This window comes from Meleagris gallopavo, chromosome 4, assembly GCF_905368555.1.
Source record: "Meleagris gallopavo chromosome 4, MGAL_WU_HG_1.1, whole genome shotgun sequence".
Lineage (NCBI taxonomy): Eukaryota > Metazoa > Chordata > Aves > Galliformes > Phasianidae > Meleagris > Meleagris gallopavo.
The window spans coordinates 38,336,058-38,360,491 of NC_139407.1; the positions used below are offsets into that span (position 1 = coordinate 38,336,058).

The 24,434-nt window shown below is 36.5% G+C and overlaps 1 protein-coding gene across 17 annotated transcripts in view; it reads left to right on the top strand.

The window, feature by feature from the left end:
• The window catches only part of BMPR1B (bone morphogenetic protein receptor type 1B), a 237,409-nt gene that overhangs the window by 121,275 nt on the left and 91,700 nt on the right, over positions 1–24,434 (top strand). Inside the window, exon 1 of one of the 17 annotated variants that reach the window (XM_085222938.1) lies at positions 13,011–13,033. The exons of the other annotated variants lie outside the window; for them this stretch is intronic. The gene's annotated coding sequence lies outside the window, so the exon portion shown is untranslated. Of the gene's footprint in view, positions 1–13,010; positions 13,034–24,434 lie in introns of those variants that run through there. 17 annotated transcript variants of the gene reach the window in all.

The following is a 24,434-nucleotide window of genomic DNA, read 5'->3' on the forward strand; positions in this document are numbered from 1 at the left end:
TTCTCTAATCTCCAGTCCAACCTTTTCCTTACACAGCTCTATGCTGTACCCTTAAGTCCTGTTGCTGTCACCAGAGAGCAGAGATCAACACTGCTACTTCATTCCCCTCATGAGAAGCTGAAGACCATAATGAGACCTCCCCTTGGCCTTCTCTGCTCTAGACTGGACAAACAAACGACCCCAGCTGCTCCTCATAGATTTTGTCTTCTAGATCCTGCCCTATCTTTGTAGTCCTTCTTTAGACATTGTCTCATTTTTTTCTATCCTTCTTATATTGTGCTGACCAAAACTGTGACTTGAGGTGAGGCCATACTAGCACAGAGCAGAGCAAAATAATCTCCCTCAACTAGCTAGTTTACTGAGATAGCTAAGCTGTTGCCTTGCTTTGAACAAATGAAACTGAGGATTGCAGTTTTGGGTCTTTGAAGTAGGTCCCCTGTCTGTCATCCCTTTGCAGCCTGGGGCTATTGGAGGTGCCCACAGGGGTACACCTGGTGATGAGGAGGTGAGTGTGCATGGTGAAGTGCTGATTCCTGTTCTTCACTTAGGAGGTTTTTCACTTGGAAGAATTCCTTTCTTCTTCTGCTGAAAGATGCATTTCTCATGTTTAATGCATGTGCAGTGTTTGGGTTCTGATTGCTTTAGATATGTATCAATAAGAGCTGTGTCAACTGGGTACTGATTGATGTTCAACTCATTTCCTTCTTCTCTCCGTTTGTCTCCTATGCACATGGCATGCAGGACCATGCAGAATGGGTTGAGACTAACTTAAATGCAAGTTCTCTTGGTGTAATAATGAAGCAAACTGAGAGGATTATGCTTACATTTCCTCATGGCTGCCTTGTCTCAATTAGGCTTTAAGTCATGTTCAAACCTGGTGTCACTCTCCTTATTCAGAGCATTTTTCCTTTATGTCTTCAGATTTCTCTAGTCCTGCTGCTTCTGCTTCTAGTCTGTTCTCCTGAAGCAGCATGAGCTGCAGTAGTGGTACCAACTTCTGGCTCTTGGTGCCCCTCCAGCTGTCCAGCTTTGATTACCAAAAAGATGGAGAAGTGCATGTATGGTGCAAGATTTTTATTTTATATGCATAGGCTGAGCAAAGATACTTCTTATTTCATAATAACAAAGGTTTCATGTAGCTGGTACTATCTCAATTTCTTAAATCACCAAATGCTGTTGTACATCTGCAAGTAGTCAAATAGTTTTTCTGCAGCTATTTTCAGTAGTTTGATGAAGGAAATGCATGTGACTGGAAAGAGATATTCTTTGAAATGCAGACATTTTTCCGGTTTTGAATTAGTCCAGCTAAGATGTTGTGACAGGGGGGTTGTTTGTGAAGTGCATATATGGTCAGAGAAGGACTGTGTACAAAAGCTATCATCTTTCTCCAGAGATCTAAAATCTGTCTCTATTCCAAGATGTATCTGCTTTCTTTAGTTCAAAAATAAACACTGATGACTTTTTTTCTGTTATTGGATCTATAATTGTATGAGAAAATGAGCTGGAATCTATTTTGATTTTTTTGATTGATAAAATTGTTGTTTTCTATTATGAGGAAGGGGGAATACAGCGTAACTTCAGGTGTGGTTTGTGAAGTGAGCTGTTAGAAAAAAACAACTTGTTTAGCTTTTTATTTTAATTTTTGGTTAGTTTGTTTTAAAGTTGTAGATTTTAGATTAATTGTAAAATAAGTATTGAATTTCAGTGTGTCATTTCTGCCAAACCACTTTTCATTCTCTACTTGATATATCTGGTCTTTTTTCTCTCATAGATATTTTTGAATATTTGTGCCAGTTAGCATCTTTTTCCACCCTCAGATCTCTTTGGAATATTTTCTACCATTTACATAGCAGTTTACGTCTTGAGAAGATTTTAAAATCTTTGCAAATGCTTCCTTCCTGTAGAGAAATGGTAAACTGTGTGTTTTATGGTGAAAGTGGAGAGTGTGTTAAGTAACTTATGCTGAGCACAGAAGGAATGTGTGCCTTTTAGCCTTAAAATAACTGACTTGAGTGTATAGTGCTAAGCATATGAATGATAGGAAATTAATTGTAAAAAAGAAAAATGAACTTCAGTGTAATTATACCACCTGTATTTCTGTGATAGGTTCTATCATGTTACAACTGCCAGTGTTTTATAAAAGTGTGCCCAGGAGGAGTGGGCTCTTGGTTCTGAGGCCAGACATATAAATCATGTCTTAGTTATATAACATTGAAATAAGCGGATAGTTTTGACTGGGAAAATCAGCCTAGCTCTTGAGATTAAATGAAATAATGGTTGATATCTCTTTTCAGTCCTTTTTCCAAGAAATGAAGTGTGTGATTTAAATGACAGACAGCTGTGTTTTTGACAAAAAGCCCTCTGAAGACAGCAGTAAAACTGTCCATTGGGACCCTAGTAAGGTTGCAAATCAAGAGATGCAGGATCACAGTGCAGTTCAGTGTGAAGAATTCCCATTGATTTTTTTTCATGAGTAGAAATTTAGTGATCCCAGTACTATAATGCCCAATTTGATTCATTCATAGACTTCTCATCTAGATTTCAAGGTAATTAAAAAGATGAATAGTTTATAGAAATCAAAAGCAAGCTCTAATATCTTTTAAAATGATGAATGAATAAGGAACATGATTTGTGTTAGACTGGAGAGCATATCATAGAGTGGACATACTTTTGAGTTACCTAAAACTCTGAAGTGTTGGGTGTGTAAGGTAGAGTTCATTAATGGGAATAAAAGTTAAGTTTATGCTCTGTTTTGTGTTGATCTACAAAGTAATGCCAGCCTCTATGTCCAGCTGGAGAATATCACACATGTAATCAGTGTGACCAAGTACTCAAAGTGAATTTAAAAATGTGCCTCTAAATGTTAGAGATCAGCTTTATGCCCACATGAAAGAATATAAATGCTGAAATTGTCAGTAAGGGAAAAAAAGAAATGACAAAGTGCATTAAAGCTAAGTAAGTTTTCTGTTTATCTAAGTAATAATGAACTTCAACATTAACAAAAGTTCACATTTATTGAAAATACATGAGTACGATCAAATACGTACTGGTAATATAACCCTGTTTGTTGTTTTTGCATTTCTTTTCTGTCAAGGTGAGATGCTTCTCCATATTAAAATGGTATGTTATAAACCAGGTTGTTTCAAACATTTTGATTACATCTTTCATGAAGGAAGATATTATTTCATGTGGGTAGGACTGGTAAAATTTGAGGCCCCGATGGATGGTTTTAAAATATTTTGCCATTCAGATCCTCTGAGAATTTGTGAGAAATACTTACACTTCAATCATTGATGGTATCATGCTTGCCATATTTCTTGGCCATGTCATCTCCATTCTTTGGGAAATATCACTTCAACTTGTTCTGATTAATTACAGCAACACCTGCTGGCACACTCTGAGCTGATGCACTGGAAGCTTCCCATAGCTGACGTCAGCTAAGAAACAGTTTGCATCCTAAGCAGATATTTTTTATTTCCTTTTCACATGGTCTTTAGATCTATTCTTTTACTACAGTAAATTTCAGTCAGTTCTTTCAGGATGTTTACTATTAGAAAATATATTGACTGGGTTACTGGCAACTTCCGTAGGTGTTACATATGGGTCTTATGTCTTACAGATTTCTTTTTCAATTCTTCAGTTTTACAGAGTTTTGATATTTTGTATTTTTAGCTTTATAATAATTAAAAAAAAAAAAGTGCTCTACGTTGTCCACGTTTATATTATAGGTCAGCCTGATGGTATTGGCTCTAGTTCTTTGTCTTACTCCATTAGTACCTTAAAACAGTAACTTTTGGTTGCATTTGATTTTAACATCCAGGGTGCTCAATTCCTTGTTTGCTAACATTCTTCATGGTTTTACAGATTTCTGACTGCTTCCTTAAAGGTTGGGTCTAGATTTGTTTGTTTAATTCTTACCGTATGTACCACAAAGGCTTTAATTTTCATTTAAAGAGGAAAAAAAAGTCAAAATCAACAAACGATGAAATATACCCAAATAAATGTCCGTAGCAGTGGAAAAGAATGAACTCTTAAACAATAGGCACTTTGGATCTTTTTGCCATCAAAGTAAGAGAAAGTAAGATATATTTATTTTGCGTAGATTTAAATAAGCTAAAAATTCTGCATTACTTAGAAGTGTTTTCAGTTGCATTTTTGGTTCATTATTCTTTGATAGGGTAGCTACCTCTAGTCTGCTGATGCCAAAATGATATTTCTTCAGTGTGCAACATGAACTAAGTGTTACTAAGGTTTTCAGACTAGACCTTGATATATGTCACTGATGTCTCCCTCCTTCTCTCTCTGTCAAAAAATAAATAATTACTCCCTCCTCCTATTAAAAATACAAAAAACAAACAAACAAAAAAAACAACCAAAGCACTCAAAAGCAGACTTGAGCTATTACAGAATCCTACAGAGATGAAGCAAGTTTTACTGCTTTATTGAATGTTGCAGTAAAGACTGCTAAAATGAGTATATTGTTCTACATATCATATATGTTTTGCTGGATGCCTTTATAAAATGCAAATCTACAAAGCCCTGGACATAGGCTTTGTAGACTGTTGTCACTGTATCTTCTGCATTCAATGGGGATAGCTGTGGCTCACGAAGCTTATGATTCAGCCTGTGTTTTTTCAAGGTTTTAATTTCGTACATCCAATGCCAAAGATACTTGGGAATTTTCTTCTTTCTCTGAGGCTGATTATTACCATTTCCTAGTTGCATATACTCTCCCTTAAAGAAACACTTCTCCAAGGTGTTCGTTTTCATCTGGGAAGGATTTGTTCATCAGTTTGAGTGTGCTTTGTATGTAATCCTTTTCTACAAGGACATTAGTCTTCTGCCTTGCAATAAACAGATTAGTAAACAAAGGAATTTTGGAGACACAAACTACATTACTAAAGTGTAAGTGTATTTGATCTACTGACTTATTTACTGAATAACAGATATTCTATGATTCTGCTTGCTATTAATTATACTCAGCTGACAATTTTGTCCTGTAACATTTGAATCAGTATCATTCAAATTTGAAGTAAATTCCATTCTTGGCTTGGGGAATGAACTACATCTGTTATGTTCAGGTCTTATCCTGGTCAAGAGTTAAAATATTTGCATATGATGCCCTGTACAATTATATTTCTTAATATGGTACAGCCAGCATGAACAGATCAGATTGCATTATTTATAAGTAAATTATAAACACCCTCTCCCCACCCTTTCCTTAATGTTAAGGTACCAAGATGTTTGCATTGGTGCAACTGTACAGTGTACAGCTATTCTTTCTTTTGAAAGGCTACAGTTATAATCATCTTCAGGCTTGCTTCAATTTGTGCTGTACATGATCATCTATGTGTTTTTTTTGTAGCCATTCCAATCACCTGTGTTCTATTACTACCATTTGGTTCCCATTGCATTAACTTCCTGTCTGTATTACAGAGTGGACTTTCATTTTTAAGTATTTAACATAAAGGATCTTGTATAGTCTGTATGTGCCAAACAAACAAACAAACAAAAAAATCCACCATAAAAATAAAGAAAGAAAAAAAGGAAAAAAGAAAAAAAAATCAATACTTCATAAACCAATAATTTAATTTAATTTCTGTATATTTCTTATTCATTGCAACATCAGTCCATAGGGAAACCAGTATCAAAGTGTAATAATGTTTCTGGACATGTTTCTGCATAGAACAAAGAATGTTTCTAAAATTTTAACTTTTAAAAAGAGTTGTTACAGAATCACAGAAAAATGCTGGAAAAGATCTCCAGGGGTCAGCCGACCTACAGTTGCCCCATGGCAGGATCTTTATGCACTCAGATTACTGTAGAGAGATATTTTTCTGACCTTTTTTAGGGATGCTCTGCAAGCTTTACTGGTGTCTCTAAACCACACGGTATGCAAAAGGAATTTTGTTCTGTGCAGTGTTGCCTGGTATTGAAGCTAAATTTGCTGTTCTCTTTCTCACTGGGAATTCATTGGAATTTATGAGATACTTTCTTCATTTCCTCAAAGACAAAAATGTACTTCCGTGCTGGCTATTCTGCTGTTCCACATAGGAATATAGCCATTTGATATTGTTGTCTCAGAATATCATGGAGAAGATACACAGTGGCTCAGTAATTCCAGTAGTTTTGCAGTTTGTTACTGTTTTCCACTAGACAAAAGACTAATTGAGTGCTATAGAGAGATTCATTTTCATAGCCCCCTAGTCCAGAGTCAAGTCCTTAAGCTATCTAGATATATTTATCTCTATTATATTCCTGTTGGGATCAAGAAAGCAAAGGAGAAGTATGGGTGTTTGCTTCCATAAACTGAAATGACTCACAGGCTGAAAGCAATGCCATAAATATTAGAAATCTGTGAATATTTAACTTGTTGGAAAGGTGAAAAGACAAAGGCACAGTGGAAAATATTCACTGATTAGTCTTGTGTATAAGATCTATTCATGGCATACTTCTGTATAAAAATTAATTAGAGCATAGTGCAATGAGTCATGATCAAAGAGTATATCTTTATTGTGAAATATATGGTTTCTGAAGACAATTCATTTTTAATTTATTAGATTCCATAAATTGTTTTCTGGTAGGTTTGGAGCACAGATCTATCAAGCTTGTCCGTGTAATACTGGCTATGGTAACTAGCTAAGTGAATTATAGTTCTGAAGTATATGCTTACCCCTTAATAGTAGTAGACATCAGTGGTGAAACAACAGGGGAAGTAATGTTAGTGCTTTTTTCAGAATTGCAGAAACAGAAGAACATGTGTGGAGTTTTTCTGCGCTGATAAATTCGTCTTGATCTGTCACCAGGGAGAGAATGAATCTGTCCTGTTCAGTGCATGTCCACTAGCTGTCTTAACTTGCACCTTTGGAATTGCCCTCCCCCTCCCATTGGGAAGTTTATAAGAATAGTGGTTGGGGATAAGGGTAGGAATTGAGCACTACTCTCCCAGTTTAAAACCTTTGGTTTAATGGCATGCTTCCCCTACTGTTTCTCAATGTAAATAGACATTTTCCTTTGAATCTCTGTTTGTTTTATTCTATCACAAATTGGGATGCTTAACAAAAAAATGTATTTTGTGTTTCTGTGGAAATTAAACTTATATATATATGATATGTAAAAGCAAGCCTTGTGTTTTTCCTTTTTCTGAGTCCTATTTATATTACTTTTTAACTACAGTACTTTATGATTGTCAAAGATGTTCTGGTAAAGGAGAATAATGTATTTTTTGTTCAGAAGGATCATAAAACATCTTTTCAGCAGAGACCTGAAGGATGGAGAGTATATATTCTCAGAACTGTGTTTGTGTATTCAGTAAAGGATGTATGCCAAACTCTTCAGGAAAGCAGCAGGATATTTTTGTTCTAAGGTTATTCTGATATTTTGGGCCTATTTTTATGTTATTCAGAATATTTGGTAGCTATTTAAATATTATATGCTCCATAATTTTGAAAAAGGAATGAGTTTCTCAAAAGGAAATTGTCTGTAGATGTCCAACAACTGTAGATGTCCAGGTGTGCATATCTAAATCTTATGGAAGTCTACACAGCATCAGACTTTTGTTTTCTGAATAAATAAGCTATTGTAAATCAGCAGGCGTGATGCCAAGTTGTAATAGAAGAATTTATTATAATTTAATGTAGATGAAGAATAGAATGGGTAGATTGTAATTGCTAAGCTAAGTGAGTAATTCCAGTAAATAATTTATTCAATAAATTTATACTGTTTTTCTACTTGGAGATTGTTTTTACTCCCCCTTTTTCTCTACTTTCCCAGGTTTTATAGCTCCTGAGTTTTTTCCCTATAACCATAATGTTTGTTTCCTTACATGATGGCCTGTGCTGGCCTCCATGGCAGCCTAGCTGCTCGGTGCCACTGCATCCCTTGAGGACAGACCAGTGAAGTCAGTGGGGTTCCACACGAGATGTTCCCACCATTATGGCAATTCTTGCTAAGATGTGGGTACAGCTGTAAGCATTGGTGCTTGCAATTTGCTGCCACTGCAAGCTGTTCTCACTCTGTTGACTGACTGCCAGCACTGCAATGGGCAACTCTTCAAGTCAATAATTATGTATTTTCACAGGGTTAACTAGAGTCATCTGTGTCGGGGGAAACCTTCAAGATCGGAAAGTTTGACCATCAACTTCACTTACGGACTTTCATTCACTAAACCATGTCCCACAATGCCACATCCATACCTATTTTGAATCCTACTGAGGATAGGTCTTTAGGTTCACGACTTTCTTCCAGGATCTACTTGAGGCAGGTAGCACTTTACTTTCTAGAGGCTGAAAATCGTGATTCACTTGGATCATTGATATTTTCCGTTTTATATTTGTGTGTGTGATGTTCTTTGTGGGTTTTGGTTTTTTTTTTTTGCTTTCTGGGTAAAGTACAGTCCTGTTAAATGCTGGTTACAAATTGCAGCACTCTGTGTAGCAAGGGGAGTAGAAAAATTTGTGCCACACACACTTCTGGAAAACTTCTAGTCCAGGGAATTCAATTACTGAATATGAGTTGTGCTGTTCAATAGTAAGCCTTGTGGGATTTTGTTTCTATTACTGTAGGTATTAGCATTTTGCCTCTTGGTCAGTCTCAGCATGCAGAGTCCTTGCCTCTGTTCTATACTTTCACTCCTTTCCCCCACCTGCCCCAGTTTTTAAAACAGTATTTCCAGATTTAGGAGGCTTTAATAAAGTTTTGTCTTTCTTCAGCAGCCTATCATGAACTTCAACATAAATTGATGCCTATACTTTGGATTAGTTCATTTTCTTTTTCCAGTTCCTTAAAGGCTCAAATCCTCCACACTTTATGTAACAGCAGATGCGGGTTTTTGTTTCCTCTCCATAATGCTTTGAGTAGTAAGAGTTTCATGTCATGTCACAAGAATTAATGTTCCTAATTGATATTGGAAGTGGGACTCACTGAAAAGAAAATCAAACTTCTGACATCACATAGTGATCATTATTACTGTTTCAGGCTGGTTGCTGGCTTAAGTAGGCATCACTTCATGAGGATTGCAGTGGTCACAGCTTGCTTAGTTGGTACTCAAGTAAATGAGGCAAAGTCTGGGATGAAATTTGGCTGGTAGCATGAATTTGTACTCTTCAATTTTGGAGCTCTGTATCATTGGACTGGGATGCAGAAATTAAACCTTTAATGTAGCAGGAGATCAAAAATGAAGTGCTACTGATGTGTACTCCTCATTTCCTCCTGTGGGAGCCACAGATTAGTGTTAATTGAGCAGGTCCTGACCTGATTATAATGCTGCTGAAATCAACCCTGTAGTTACTGGATCAAGGTCTTCAGATTTTACTATTATTATTCATTGTATATTTTATGTCCTTGCTCTTCTTATTTATGCGTAGTGTGTATTAATATCAGAATTACTGTGCCTCAGTGTGTGCTTTCACATATTATCTCAACTTCTTGCTCATGTAGCCCTTAGACATTTACTAGTAATTGTGGAAAAGGGCTTTCACCTCAACTGTATACTTAGCTCAAGTTTGTAAGTATATCACACAAGGTTGTTGATTGTCTCCATGCTGCCGTTGTTCAGAGATTCTTACTGAGCATAAAATTAAGCAGCAGGTTTGATTTCTTAATCAAACCTTGCAACTTTGTTTTGATAGAAAGTGAAATTTTGCATAGACAATCCATGTAATAATCAAAATGACTCTTCTCCAACAACTTAAAAACATTTGATTTTAATATTAACTTATAAAAGCAAATGATTTTAGTAATAGTATGTATGAACAATAGTCAAATCTGTTCAACCATCTGCTGTGTTTTTTCATTGATTTCTATATTAATATTGGAGCAAAGACAGTAATTTCTGGTGCTTTTACAGCTGTGAAAACATGCCAATTGCAAAAACAGACTAAACCGTACCAAAGGACTCACTGTGCCAGCAATATTTAATACTTCATTGTAGGTCCACTGTTTCAAACATCTGTCACTCATTTACTATATTTTAATACAGAATTTTTTAGTGTAGGCAAAAAATGTAACTGTTTATAATAAGATGCTTTCTCTGCTACTGAGAAAAAAGCAACATAGTTAGGATTCTGTCAGAAAAAGTATTTTTGATTTATAGGATTTAGGTCATTGGCCTTAGACTTCCATAAAATAGTAAGTCAATTTATTGAAACAAACACATTTCTAAGAACATGGCTGTGGTTGATAAACGAAATTTTCTTTAAGTAAATATAGCAGACAGGAGGGAACTGGAAAGAGATGATGACCTTGTGGCCTCTGAGTTCTGTTGCAAGTCAAACATTATAAGAAAGCCATTGAGTTATCCAGGCTGCAGGGGGTAGATGTAACGGTCTCTTGTATTAAGATGAAATATTTAGGACATCAGCTGCAACTGAAGATACTGAAGATACTACTGCCTGATGTAATTATTAAGGTTCTGAGGATATGATTGGGTTGGTCAGATTGGAAGAATTCTTGGAAGTCATCTAATTCCATCTCATGGTCAAAGCAGGTAGCTGGAAGTATGGTGGAAGACACATTAGCTGGGGCAAATGATTCAGCTGTACTCCGTCAAACTCCTTATTCATCTTGTTCAAAGCTAACAAAGCACTGGAGTCTTCATCTGCGAAGTGAATTCAAAATGGGTGTTCACGTAATCAGGGAAGTGCCATCATATTAGTGCTGAAGCTAAAATGTATCTTCTGATTGTGTGACAAAAGTGTTGGAATGGCACACTGGATTCTTGCTGTGAGTTAGTCTCCTGGCATGTGCAAGGGATTGGTGTAGAATGGAGCACACTGCAGAACTGTTCCATACAAGTGGAACAAGTTCTACTACTATTTCCTAGAAGAGCACTTCAGTAAGTGAATTTCCGCAGCTTTATATGCCAACAATAAAAAACTAAAAAAATGCTTGTTTAGCTTGCATGATGAGCTTTACTATCAATGTATAACTTTTCTGTAGTGATGGTTATAGAAAAAAGTCATATCTTAAAGTTTTTTAAAAATTTATTCTCGCTAGAGAATACAGCATTCCTGTATAACATCCCTACCTTATTTTAAATAAGTCCACAAAAAGGCTCCAACAAAAGATAATGTAAGTGATTACACAAGAAATTTGATTTCCAGGTACATGGAAATTATGGGTTGTGTACTAGCTATATACATATAGACATGCTTTCTAATGAGAGTATAAGACTGTCTGACATCTTTGTGAAAAGAGGACTAAAAATGTCATCTCTAACAGCACAGAAAAGTCTGCCATTAATTATTTGTCTGTCATTAATGGTTTTTGCACCCTAATCAGCTTCTCAGATGATGTTTTCTTGGATCAGCCTGCTAGAGTTATATGGAGATGCAAGTTGGACAACTAAATCCTATATTTCCTATTTTCATTTATGAGGTAAAGAGATCAGAATGAGAACTCTGTTTTGGCACATATGAGTTTAATGGGGAGATTAACTGTTGTATTAATTACTAGGAAAAATGCTGTAGACCTTTAGTGTAGGAGAAGTGCTTGAATCCACAGTTTCATGTATTAAAGCTTCTATTTGTTCACGTATTACATCTTAATGTAATTCATTCAAAAGGGATTTTTACTCTTATGTGTTAGACGAAGAGTTGTACCTGCCTTTGTATACTTCATAAAAGCATCTCCCTGCCTGTGAAAATGGCCTAAGAAGTGGGCTAAATTGGAAACTTCCAAAAACCAGGATAAGGAAGATGCTAATCCTGGGGGTTTGGTGGAACTGGACTTCCTAATCTATGCCTGTAGTTGTTTATATCTGGAGTTGTTTAGCGATGTAATGGAGAACAGAAAGCCTGCAAGGAAGTATCTTTTTCTGTTTTAGCCTTCCCCCTCATCCAGTGTACAGAGAGTGAATGCACTCCTTTACCCAGGAAATGTTTTCTTGCTGTGAATCAAAGAATCATAGAATGTCCAGAGCTCGAAGGGATCTGCAGTGATCACTAAGTTCAACTCATGTATGTTGTTGCACTGGCAGAGTTTTCAATGTAAAATAAAAGGAAAAATCTGCCTGAATTTAGATACAGATGCTAAATTTGTTTAGTGCTTTTTTTTTTTTAATAGAAAATGTTTGTTTCCTCTGTAAAGACTCAGTGAGTTCAATAGGAACTCATTAATGAATTCATAATGAATATGAATTCATTAAAGTAGAACTATTCTGATAGTTTTCAGTGATGGAATGGATATGTGGATGTTTTAGCAATGTAACTAACTTCAGAGATGCAAATTAAGAAATAATATTCCACAGTACACTTGATGTATATAGTAATAACAATGGGAAAGGAAGGAAAGGAACACCTGTCCCTTAATTTTCCAGAAGTGTTTTGAAAGAATTCCCACAAGTGTTGGCAAGCTTTCTATTTTAGTGGAAAGATGTGTGATTCATTTTCTTCACAGAGTTAATGCTTCACACAAAAAAGGGATTGTAAACCAAGGTATTGTTTTAGCGAGTGCTGTGGTGCTGATTTATAATTGGCATTTAAAGTAAATCTAGAATTATTTTGAGAACAATAATTAATGATTTTTTTTTTTTTTTTACATGGAATGTAGGGAGTATATAAAATAAATAAGCCTACACATACAATATATTTTTGAAGTATTTTGTAAATTGGATTACTAAGCTCTGGAAATGATTAAAAAGTAGTAAAAAAAAATATATATTAAAAAAATCATAGTTCACAACATTCAACAAAAGCTAATATGAGAGATCTATTATACGTAGTATACCAGGCATTCTGGCATACTACATGTGTTGTAAAAGCAGCACTCATGCATAGGTTTAGAAATTTGTCAGAAGAAAATCTATTTTCTTTTGAACTCTAGAACGGTTACCTGCGCTAATCTAGGTCATCCCAAACTACATACGTAAAGACAAATGTCCCCGTTGATCTCCAAGGCAAGCAAATGCAGACAGTTTCTTCTTTTAGGAATTCTTCCCCCATATCCTAAAGTGGATATCATGGAATCACCTTGATGTGATTGGTACCAAGTTCCTGATTCCAGAGAGCTGTAGGTTGGCCTGGGGTCTGCCAAGGTAGGAAAATGTTTCTGGCAATTCCTGTTGTTGGCTGTTCAGTTCCTTCTGCTTGGCCTCCATCCTCATAGGAGTGCCAGGATTAGGCCTGCAGCTGTACAGACTTAGTTACTAATTAAGAGAACCTAATTTTAATGGAGTTACATCCAGGGCTAAAAGCTCCATGTGAGGCCATTTGAGTGATTTAGAGAGGCTGATTCAATTCAAATTGTGATCAGATCACCCCAAACTTGTTGATAGTAAAACTTTGTGCCTTTTTGTAAGAATTTCCAAAGCAAAAATCGTTCTTGAACTGATCTTTTCATTGAAGACTGAAATAGGCTTTTACATTCCTTGCAACTTTATGCACAAATTGCTGAGGCTCAAATATTTGTTTGTGACTCAACTTTTTAAATATTATAGGAATAAAATCTCTTGCAGTACAAAAGTCCTCGTGCTCCCTAGGCTCAGCAATGTGGCTGAGCATGCAGTTCCATTTGCAATACTGCGATAACATTTGCAAAGCAGCCCCAATGTAATAAAATGTGTTGATTTCATATGAGATTGTAAATGACAAGCTCTGTGTCAAATTTAGCAGCTCTTTGGAGGTAAAAATGGAAGCAGGGAAAATTAAGAGCCCAGTATAATTAAACATCTTTCTGAACTGTTGCATTTTATATATTATGTTAGTTTTTAAAGGTGACAGCCAAAGTAAATGTTTTGAGTTCACCCTTGGCTAACAGATTGACACGCGTTTACTGTTCCATCGCGGATATTGGAAAAAACCCTGCTCACCGTTCAGGAGAAACGCACTTGGCTCCCGGTCAAATGCGTTGCATGGAGGCATTTGCCCAATTAGTGTTTTAACAGCTGCTGAAGGTTTGTTTCAATGGGAAGAAAATTATTGAGAACAATTTTATGTAATTAGTGGAGCATAAAACACGTGGTATGTCTAATTAAATGTTTAAAACTATTGACATTACGTAGCTACTGTTGAAGTAAATGAAGTGGAAAATCGTTATGATTTTTTCGGTTGGTAAATTACTTCACAATACACTCAAAGGCCCATTTGATAAGATGAACTCAATCCTGATGGCTGTTGATGAGTGCCAGTGGCCTTTTCACACCCCACAGGTATGTGAGGTCCCATCAAGTTGCCTGGTGCCAGCATTCTGGCGCTCCAAGTCCTGCCAGTTTGGTGCTTCCCTTTGGAGCATTCTGCACCAAGTGCAGGCACATCCTGCTCCTCAGTTCACTACTCCTGTGTGCAGAGTGACAAGCTTTGTATGGTGCAGCTTCATCCTTTGCTTTGTGATCCCAAAACAATGAAAGCCACCAAGTAAAGATTCAGCACTAATTTTGGGAAAAGTGGTTTGGAATTGCAAGCAGACTTACTTTTAAAATCTGTTGTATTTCATTCTGCTTTTATTAAAATATTTGGATATTCGTTTTGTGTTTGAGCAGTTCTTGTGATAAGTACTGAAATGCAATTATGTATCCTGCAGCGTCAATTGTGTTATTAATTTAAATTCAATTGCACTACCTAGTTGAAAATATTCTGTTGTGATTGTTATTTATAGGAGTATTAGAAAATGTTGACATTGCAAACAATTTTGAAATTATTCTTTTCTGTTTAATTTACTACAGCAGCTACTTAATGATACACTTGCTCATGTTCACCACTTTTAAATTTCATATGCAGTAAAAAAGAAACAATGCATACATAGGGAGAAATGTTCACCTCCACGTTAAATCCTGCAGAGTGAATGGAACTACATGGAATTTACATGGGTTGTTGAGGGTTCGTCCAGTCTTTAGTAAATGAGTATAGACAGATTTATCATTGTCTTATCTTTAACAGCTGTCAGCGTAACCATAAAATGAGCACATGCATAGTGAAGAGGTAAACATTTTCTAAAGTAAATTATTGTTCAGTGAAATTAAGTAGAAAAATGTTCTGTGGTTTTGCATCTTGAGTGTCCATTTATTTTTTATGACCTTCAGGTAACCGTAAAGTAGGGTTAAGCGGTTACTACAAATGCGCAGAAAACATACTAGCACTGTTTCTTCAAAGAAATCAGGAGATTACTCTTCTGCTGAAGTTGGTTCCAGAGGCTGGAAAAAATGCAGAAGCCCCACATATGAAATACTAACTCTTCTTTATGACACAACTTCAAGCTTGTAGTTTTAGAGGAGGTAGAGTTTTGAATGTTTTAACAGGAGGAGAAGCTTTACCATCAACAAGTTTTGAGTGATTCTGACTGCAGCCTGATTTTTGTCAATAATTGGAATTATTAGCTGGAAACTAGCTGGAGTTTTTCTGTCTTTGAAGCTCTCTGATATGGCATGGGAAATGATCTACCACTTCTTGATGTACCTCAACACACTTAAAAGTCCATCTTTCTTTTTTGAGGAGAGCCATCAAACTTAAATGATAAAAATATCATTTTAAGTTTTCTAATACAAATCTACATGGTGACATTAGGAGGAGTAGAAATAGTCATTCTTCCCACAACCATGTGAAACAAGGATCTGCAGTAGTCCCTTGTGTTGTCAGTGTGTGGTTTTTGGAGGGCCCTGAGTGGGAGGCTGTGGGGCTTGAGCTGAAATAGTTAATTTTCAAGTTCACCATGAGCTATGTTTACTGATCCTTTCCTATTGCTTCATGATAATTGGCACCTCAGATTCTCCACTAATTAATTGGGTTGCAAGGGGCAGGTGGTGCCATTCTATTTTGATAATCCCTCTCAGCAATGTCTGTATAATCTCTTTGTTTAATTAAAATGAATTTGTAATAGGGGTGCATGAACTCGCGACAGTTTTTTTTCCGCCCTTCCTTTCTCTGTCTCCTCACTTTGCTTTGCTCCAGTGGGAGCTCACTGCTGGGGGACACTTCTGTGGCTGCAGCACCGCAGCCTTCTGCGTGCTGCTGTCACTCTCTGGTCTCTTTGGAAATGTCTTACCTCATTAATACTCTCTGAACCGTAAGCCATTTATTTTGCAACTTTTTTTTTTTTTTTTTTTTTTTTTAGTCTTTTTACATAAAGAACATCTGTAAAGAAATTCAAAAATTGTTTCCTACTTTAAAAAATAAGAAAGTGTTAACTATTAAGCTGCTTTTGCTTAAAACCACAGTATTTAACCATTGAAACTCAGTATTGTTTTACAGACTCATTGTAGGTTTCCATAGCCCTGACAAAAATGTAAAGCAAACGAATACTAAACAGTGCCGAAAGCATAGTCTATCTTAACTCATGTCAGTTTGGCCAACATGAGAAAGGGTCAACCTTTTATGATAATTGCTTGCTGATGATAGATTTCAAAATGGAGAGCTGAAAGTTTAAACTTGTGCTGATGTGCACCATTTCAGTGCGTGTTTTATTCTAATTTTTATAACTTGCTCATTCCAGCTGCCAGTAACAAGCAGACTGCAGACTTAAGCAGGCTTCCCAGGTTTGAAGATCCCTCTTATTCTGAAGGCTTCCCTCTTGTTTTGTCTGGCTAATCTCATGTTCCCAAGCAGAGGACAGAAAGCTGCACGAGCTAGAACAAAATACCGTATTTGTTCTACAGATACTTTGAACCGATAAGGAGGTGAAGGATAGATGATGCAGGCTGCCTTTCCTTTTTTTTTTTTTTTCTCTCTCTTTTTTTTTTTTTTTTTTTCCCCTTTGTTTGCCTTGTGGAAATGAGAATTTCAATTTTGACCACAGTTCAATTGCTAAGAGATCACTAAAGAGTCGTGTTAAACTTTTGCAGTAATGTTGAATGCACACATTTCTGGAATTTAAGAGAAAAACAAGTGTTGCCTTATAGTTTACTTACAATGCTATCCCATCTCTGTTTAAAAGAGGGCAGGTCAGGAGTTGGTAGTGGTTGCTCACTGCTTCTCCATGTTTATTTGAAGAGGATGGTAGATCACTTCCTCAGCTGGTTTTGCCACAGCATCTCCCATTATCCTAGGATTCTCATTACAGGTAATTTTGCTGTTACTCTTCACATGCTCGCTTGCATTTTGTGCTCAAATTCAGCTCACAAGTGCTTACAAGCCACACATTCAGCTCATTCTCCTGTTGTGTATTTAGCAGTGATGGGGATAGCTAAGAATATAGATAGATAGATAAGAACTTCTTTATGGTAAGGGTGGCGGAGCACTGGAACAGGCTGCCCAGGGAGGTTGTGGAGTCTCCTTCTCTGGAGATATTCAAGTCTCGCCTGGACGCCTACCTGTGCGACCTGGTGTAGGGAACCTGCTTTGGCAGGGGGGTTGGTCTCGATGATCTCTAGAGGTCCCTTCCAACCCCTACAATTCTGTGATTCTGTGATTCTGATAGCTGGGAATATTCCTTTTTGCATATATGCAGAATTCGGGAGTTGCATGATGCCAGTCAGTATCATGATTCAGGATGTGTTTCATGCCTTCTTTCCTACAAGTTTATTTCCTGGGAAGTCTTCCTGAGGTCCTTATTCCCTCTTAATGGAAAAGCAGCGAGCAACTCAGCATGAGCAGGTTCAGGACAAATAAGACTCCAGGCGTCCCTCAGTGATCACACCAGGGAAGGCAGCTCATGTGCAAGAAACAAGGTCTTAAAGTTATGATGAAAACAAATGGTTTAGGAAGTCTCATTTGTAGTATTTTTTAAGATAAATTGCAGTGAATGAGCATTTTCAATAGGAAATAAGTGGGTAGTTTTGTCAAGCATTCCCCTACAACGCTTTGAATGACAGTACAGAGCCGCCAGCTTTTGTAATCTCATCATTAGCCTCCCAACAACTGCTATTTGTCTGATATGCCTGTGTCCACAGTCAAATGATGACATGAAAATTTATGCTTTCATGCAAAATAAAAGGAAAACTAGGTTTCCGTTTCTCACGATGTTAGGGAAAAGTTTGAAAACATGATCACCAAAGGCTTGAAGCTAGTGTAGGGAAAAAGTAATTTCTTTTTGTTCAAATAATCTGATTTTAGCAATTCAGCTGTAGCTACAAATGAGCCTTTAATGTTAAATAAGAAAGGAAACATAAGCATGGCCAAAAGGATAGCAATGTGCTTTTACCTCTCCTGGAAATCCCACCCTACAAAGGCTTAAGTACTACTCCAAATGTATAGACAGTAGTATATAAAAATGTGGATCTTACTGTCTCCTTTATAAGCCATCTTGATTAAAACAGAAAGGAAAATTAAAAAAATAAAAAATCTCACTGAACAATGGCAATGAAAAAAAAAGAAAAGCTGAAATTCCAAAGCGCTCAGGAAATTCAAACTCTTCTCCAAGTTGTGGATGAGTATAAGTGATAGGGTTCAATGTCACAGATGGCATCTACCACAAATGACTGCAGGATGCTTCTTTTTCTTGTTAATGACAAGTAAGGCATGTTAGACTTGATAGTTTGCTCATCTTTAAAATCTAATCTCAGTTTTTCTCATGTTGGAAAGTAAACTAGTTATAAATATCTCTATCTCTAGTTTATATTTGGGTCACGTATTGCTCCTCACCTTTCTTGAAGTTCTTTATCTGCGTGGTTTTTATCAAAGATGATGTTTAGCTCTTTCACAGTGATGAATCTGGGTGAAGTGGGTGCATTAGTAAAGTGAGTTGTAGATAGGTGTTTACGGCTGGAACAGATGTACGAGTATTAGTACATTACTGCTTGTGTACTAGTAATCACAACCTCTTTCCCAAAGAAGGGTAGCAGGACCGATGAGTCCTCTTTTGCCTTTGCTTTGGTGCTTGGGTGTTTTGCCTGAACCTGTTGCTGCTGGCTATTCAGACTAAGCCCAGCTGTGCTCTTTTAGTTGAGGAGTTAGTATAACTGCTGTCCTGACTGCAGGAAACGTTTCCCAGTCAGTTTCAGGGTTTCTTAATGAATATCTCCTTGTTATGTCTATTTTGTATGTACAATGATGATAAATAGATTCACAATCCTAGTTATGATTGACAATGCAGGGTTTCTAGGAGGAGTATGTAATGTACTCAAAATATTCTAATTATAATATAGATATCTAATTTGGCATTTCCATTAATTCCATTTTTCTTTTCCTGAGAGTTTCAAATTTCATGGATTAGCTGGAGTTCTTTTGTTTCTAGATTTAGTTATTTCTAGATTGCCACAGGCAAGTACAAACACATATGATACCTATTATTTCATAGAATGGAGATGACAAGTGTAGCATTTGATTTCTTAAAATCCAGCTTTGGATGTGGATAATTATTTATGATAATTTAAAATTTTAATATAGTAAGACCTGAGTACCTCCCAAAGTGATCCTGTCTATGATCTATATCCTATTTATCTATGTTATATGTTAGCAATAGCAGAGTAGTAATTCGCTTGCAAAGAATATCATTCAGTATTTGAAAAAAAAATAAAAATGTATGAGTGCTGGAAACTGAATAAAAACTACTCGTGGCTCTGGGTATGTAAAGGATTAAATGCCTTCTGGGAACAATGAATTCTGTATTGAAACATAATTCTGTTCTTGTGCAAATGCCTTGAAATGGTAAATCCATTTTTGTGCTTTATCCATACTTGTTAGAAAGAAACCAGCTTTTCTGACATGAAAATAAGGAGTTGATACTCTCAAAGAGTCCCCTTTAATTGCACTTCCTATATCTCCCATATAGCTTGTGAACAATTACTTCTGATTTGAGGCTGATTATGTACAAGGAGGTGGTGGCAGTCTTTTGAATCTTTTCATTGAGAGCATTTCCCATTTCACAGCTTAGAATGTGAATATTAAGGAAATTGTTTTCCCTGTGCCCCCATAAATTTAATATTTCAGAGGAAAAAATATATAAGCTACATGTTTTTATAGAGTATGTATATTTGAGCAAGGAATTGGTGGGGTAAATAAGACTGAACAGTAGGAAAAACTCCATATGGTTTATGAGGTGAAGGTGTAGAAGGGAGCACACAAAAAAATCAGCAAATCAGTTTAGAACAACAAAAATGGTAACTTTTCAGTGTATATACAAAGCAATTTGTCAAGGCCAACTGATGGGCATTAAGTAACCAATAAACGTGACATTCATTGCAGATTATCAATTAACAATCTACGATTAGCATTGTGGATTATTACTTTAGTACATTTCATCTCTGCTTCAGAGTGATGGTTTCATGACATTTAAAAAACTTTTATATTTTGGATAGGCAAATGGAGCTGCAACATAGAAAACTATCCTGTTGGCAAGAAAGTATACTGATGTGAGATTTTAATTAATATTTTTGTGCAGCTGTTACAGAGACTCACACTGTAGAAACTCACCTCTTCTTCCTTGCAAGATGTCTGTCCATCTGAATGCTAATGTTCTCTTATATGTAGTGTCTGATGATGACTTCTGTAAGTTACATGTACAGCCAAGACCAGTGTTTCATCTGTATTTCCTACTTGGCTATCTATTTGCCTGGAGGTGATTCAACATAGGCCTTAGATATGAAAGTTCTGTGCCTTTTTTGTTCTGTAAGTGCACTGAATTAAATCCCTTCTACTATCTATTGACTTTTAATTGTTTATTGTCTTTTTTAAGGTCTGAGTGCCCTAAACTCTCACTAGAGAGATCCTATTCAGGGTTTTGTAGGGAAGTTCCTTTAAATTCATCATCTTTAGAAAAAGTAAGTCTGTGTGGATATATATCTCTCTTCAAGATAACAAACTTATGAGTCCGTTTATCCAATATGGATGACTGGACTAACAAGCTACTGAAGTAATCAAGATGTTGAGTCATGCAACATAAGAATTTTTTAACAAATAGGGCGCATTAAAGGTTTACTTGGCTCATGGAAGTGATTTTTAATCAAAAATTTTTGATGTATATAATTTTTATTTTCCTAGGAACTATTTACATACTCCTTTTACTCCTACAGGCTGTCAGCACCAGGATTTTACCTTGTAACTAAATAGCATTTGTAGTAGCAAAATTTTTAAGCACTGTGGTGATTGCACTTTCATACTTAAACTGTATTTTTAAATAGCACATTTTAAAAGATAAATAGTTGCCTCTTAAGGAAACATGGAAATAACATCTTGATTTGGTAACAGTTCTGAGAAATAACACTTCCTCGTGTCTGGATTTAACAAGCTGAATAAATAAACTAAGAGAAAAAAAAAAAAAAGCAAAAAAAGCAATATTTAGTTCTTGGAACCTACTGCAGATGTGAGTATTATTGTAGAATTATTGTCTTTTCAATATTTGGCAGAAAATCAGGGTCACAGCTGAGAGTGACCACACTCAGCCAGTAGATGACTTGACATTCTCATCCATGCACTGCTGCCTGGCTCCATATGGCCTTTCTCATGCTCCTCAATTCTGCATGTTGCTCTTCCCTATCCAGCTTATTCTGCTTCCTTAGAGATAGCTTGCTCTTCATCTCTAGCTTTGAGGCTGTTTTGTATTCTAGGTGTATGTATAAACTACCATGTGAACCAGTGCATGTTTTGAGTAGTTATAGCACTTCAGTCCTGAAGATGAAGTATTTTCATTTCTGTAACAGCCTTTCAGTTATCAGAGGTGGACTACAATAAATGCTTCAAAGCTATGTTTCTGCATCTTTGAGAAAATTTAATGCAGCATTTGTAGTGTTTTAAGAACCATGAAAAATTACAATAATCTCCTACTAATTTGCAGTTAGAATATTCAAATAACTACATTTCTTTGTGTTACTTTTCAGACGTGTATCAGACTTATGCAAGCTTGTAGGTGTGCAGGAAAAAAGTAGTGCTGTTTTCTAGATATTAGGTTGTGTCCTAACAAGGTTAGAGGGCTTTTCATCTAAGATAAGTGATAAATGCATCATTCAGATCCCCCATTAAAAAGCTATGTGTGAATATGGTTGAGCAGCTCTTAAGAAGATTAAAGAAAACATGGAAGTAGATAAGTGACTTCAGCCACTGAATAGAGTTGTGGTAACTGCCTCATCTATTTAGGGGAAATCCCTTGTAGGGGTTTTGAAGAGAATACTGGAGTCAGAAAATGCAGACAGCACAGCTACTGTATTGATTTGTTGTTCCTCGAATTACAAACCCCCTCTTCACTTAAAATTTGTGATCAGAAGGAGTGGGGTGATTGTGACTTAGTCTCCATTTGTCCCTCCCCCAAGCACCACATGTATATAGACAAGCCAGGTCCTTTCCCTGCTACATACTTTTCTTGGAACTCACAGAGTGCTGTGCATCAGTTGTGTTACTACATGCAGACTTCCCCACTATGTTAAGAGAAACTGGTTGCAGTAATACATGCCTTTTGGTTGTCTCTGCACAAAAGTGGGTCTTGTGAGGACCAAAAATGAGTTAGCATCTCTGCTGTCTTCCAACATGATCAAACTGGGAAGCACTTTTCCCAAGCTAGGATCTCTCTATATTCAGGAAGAATGGGATTTTATATTATATACAGTGGCATATGCCATGTGAACATGTGGTTTATAGGTGAGCAAAGCAAATCAGACTCCAGCAAGTTCTTGTGGGAAATTGGTGATCGTAGGTGATTAAAACATAACCTGAGCTCAAAATCAAAAAGATCTGTTAACTTCAGTAGTTTACTTATCTAATGGTAAGATTCAGGAAGCAAATTAGCAGTAAATAATTAAAAACATTTCTAATTTATACTTAGACGAGGCAGTGCCCCTAGTCTGTGCTTGATATTCTTACTCTAAGTGATAATTATCCATGATGGTGCTGAGCTCCTTTGCAGTGCTGAATTCCAAATGGGTACATTGGTAAAGCAGAATGCAGACAGATGTTTTCTGCTGGAACAGATGTGCAGGTACTTCTATATTACTGCTTATCTGCTGATGGTTCTGGCCTTTCTCCCAAAGAAAGATGGCAGGACTGATAAGTGCTTCTCATCTGCTTTGGAAGTGCTCGAGTGTCTTGCCTTGAGCTGCTGCTGAGGCTGTTCAGACCAAGGTCAGCTGAGCTGTCTGAGAAATAGATGGGGGGAAGAGGGGGTTTCTCATGTGCTTCACTCTGTCTGGTGTTCTGCGAGAAAATAGTTTGTTTCATGAGGGAGAAACTGATGTGCTAAATTTCTGTACTAACTTAAAAAATAGCAAAAACCACCTCAAAAGAGGCTCTCCATCATGTTCTTAATCAAAGAGATAGGAAGGTATGTTGTCATTACTTAGAATTAGTGTGCACCCTCAAAAACCCTATTAACTTAATAATCAGATATCCTTCTCGTTTCTCTCTAATGTCATTTTGAGATTCCTAATGCTTGGAGTCAGTAAATATGTCATGCTTTCAATTTTCTCCTTTTTGTTAGCAGCATTTATGAGGTATGCAGATTTGTGCAGTATACCTTCCTTTATTGTTCATACTACAACTCTGCACAGAAGTAAAGCAGCAGCATCCTTGTGATTAGGAAAATCAACCATGGAATTAAAGAAACAGAACCAGTGCTTGGACAATATTCCCTAGATTTCAAACAGATAATGTTTCTTCAACACAGATTTTGGAGCTGGAAACTGGATGTCTGAAATATCTATTTCAGTGGATGTCTGAAATATCTATTTATGTGTGGACATGAAATAATGTGTTTTGCAAGAGAAAAATGTAAACATCTTAAAGATAAAATGTTGTGTGCTTCTATAAAAAGCAAGGGTATGTAATTTGTAATGTCACATGGTTAAATTAACGGAGTTACAAATACACCACTAATTAGCGTGACAATTCAGTGGAACTGAACATCTATTTGAATAGCTTGCGTTTCATTCAGTTCTACTGTATGATTCCACAGGGTGATTTCAAAAATAATAAACATAAACATAACAGAGAGGAACTTCTTGAAAAGAGGGTTGGAATATTTCTTAAATAGTTCATAGATGTGCTGTCTCAGCTGTAGCACTTGCTCAAAGTGGCTTTTGGAAGTTTTTTGCTTTAAAGTTAAGGGCATTATGTCCATGTATTGAGTAGACTGCCTGCATGAGTTGCTGCAAAGTTCATTATACTGCTAAGGCTGTCAGTGGTATTTATGGATATTCATGTGCAGTGAACCTTTGAACCTGAGCTGGTCGTCTGAGCATTGCTTGTAGTTAGAGTGGTGTTTATACTGAACGTTGGTAGCAGTATTTAATTGCTCCCTAGGAAAAATAATTGCAATTTGAACTCAGTCGTATAATTAACATAGGGATTGTGAAAATGCCAGATGAGCAGAAAGGATTGTCCTTCTTACACGAGTATTAATTATCACACTTTTCAAACTCTCCTTTCCACAAAGTGACTAGCTGAGTTTGAGAGTGAACATGGAACAAGTATTTAATTCAAACTGTGCCATGTCTCTCTCCCATTAAAGTCAGTAATGGCAAAAATCATGCTATGGAATTAATCCTGTTTCAGAAATATTTTCCAGGCATTTTTCATGTCAGCTGCAAACGGGAAAAAGGGTGATGATGCCATTTTGCAATGGAGAGGAGTGGAGAACTTGCT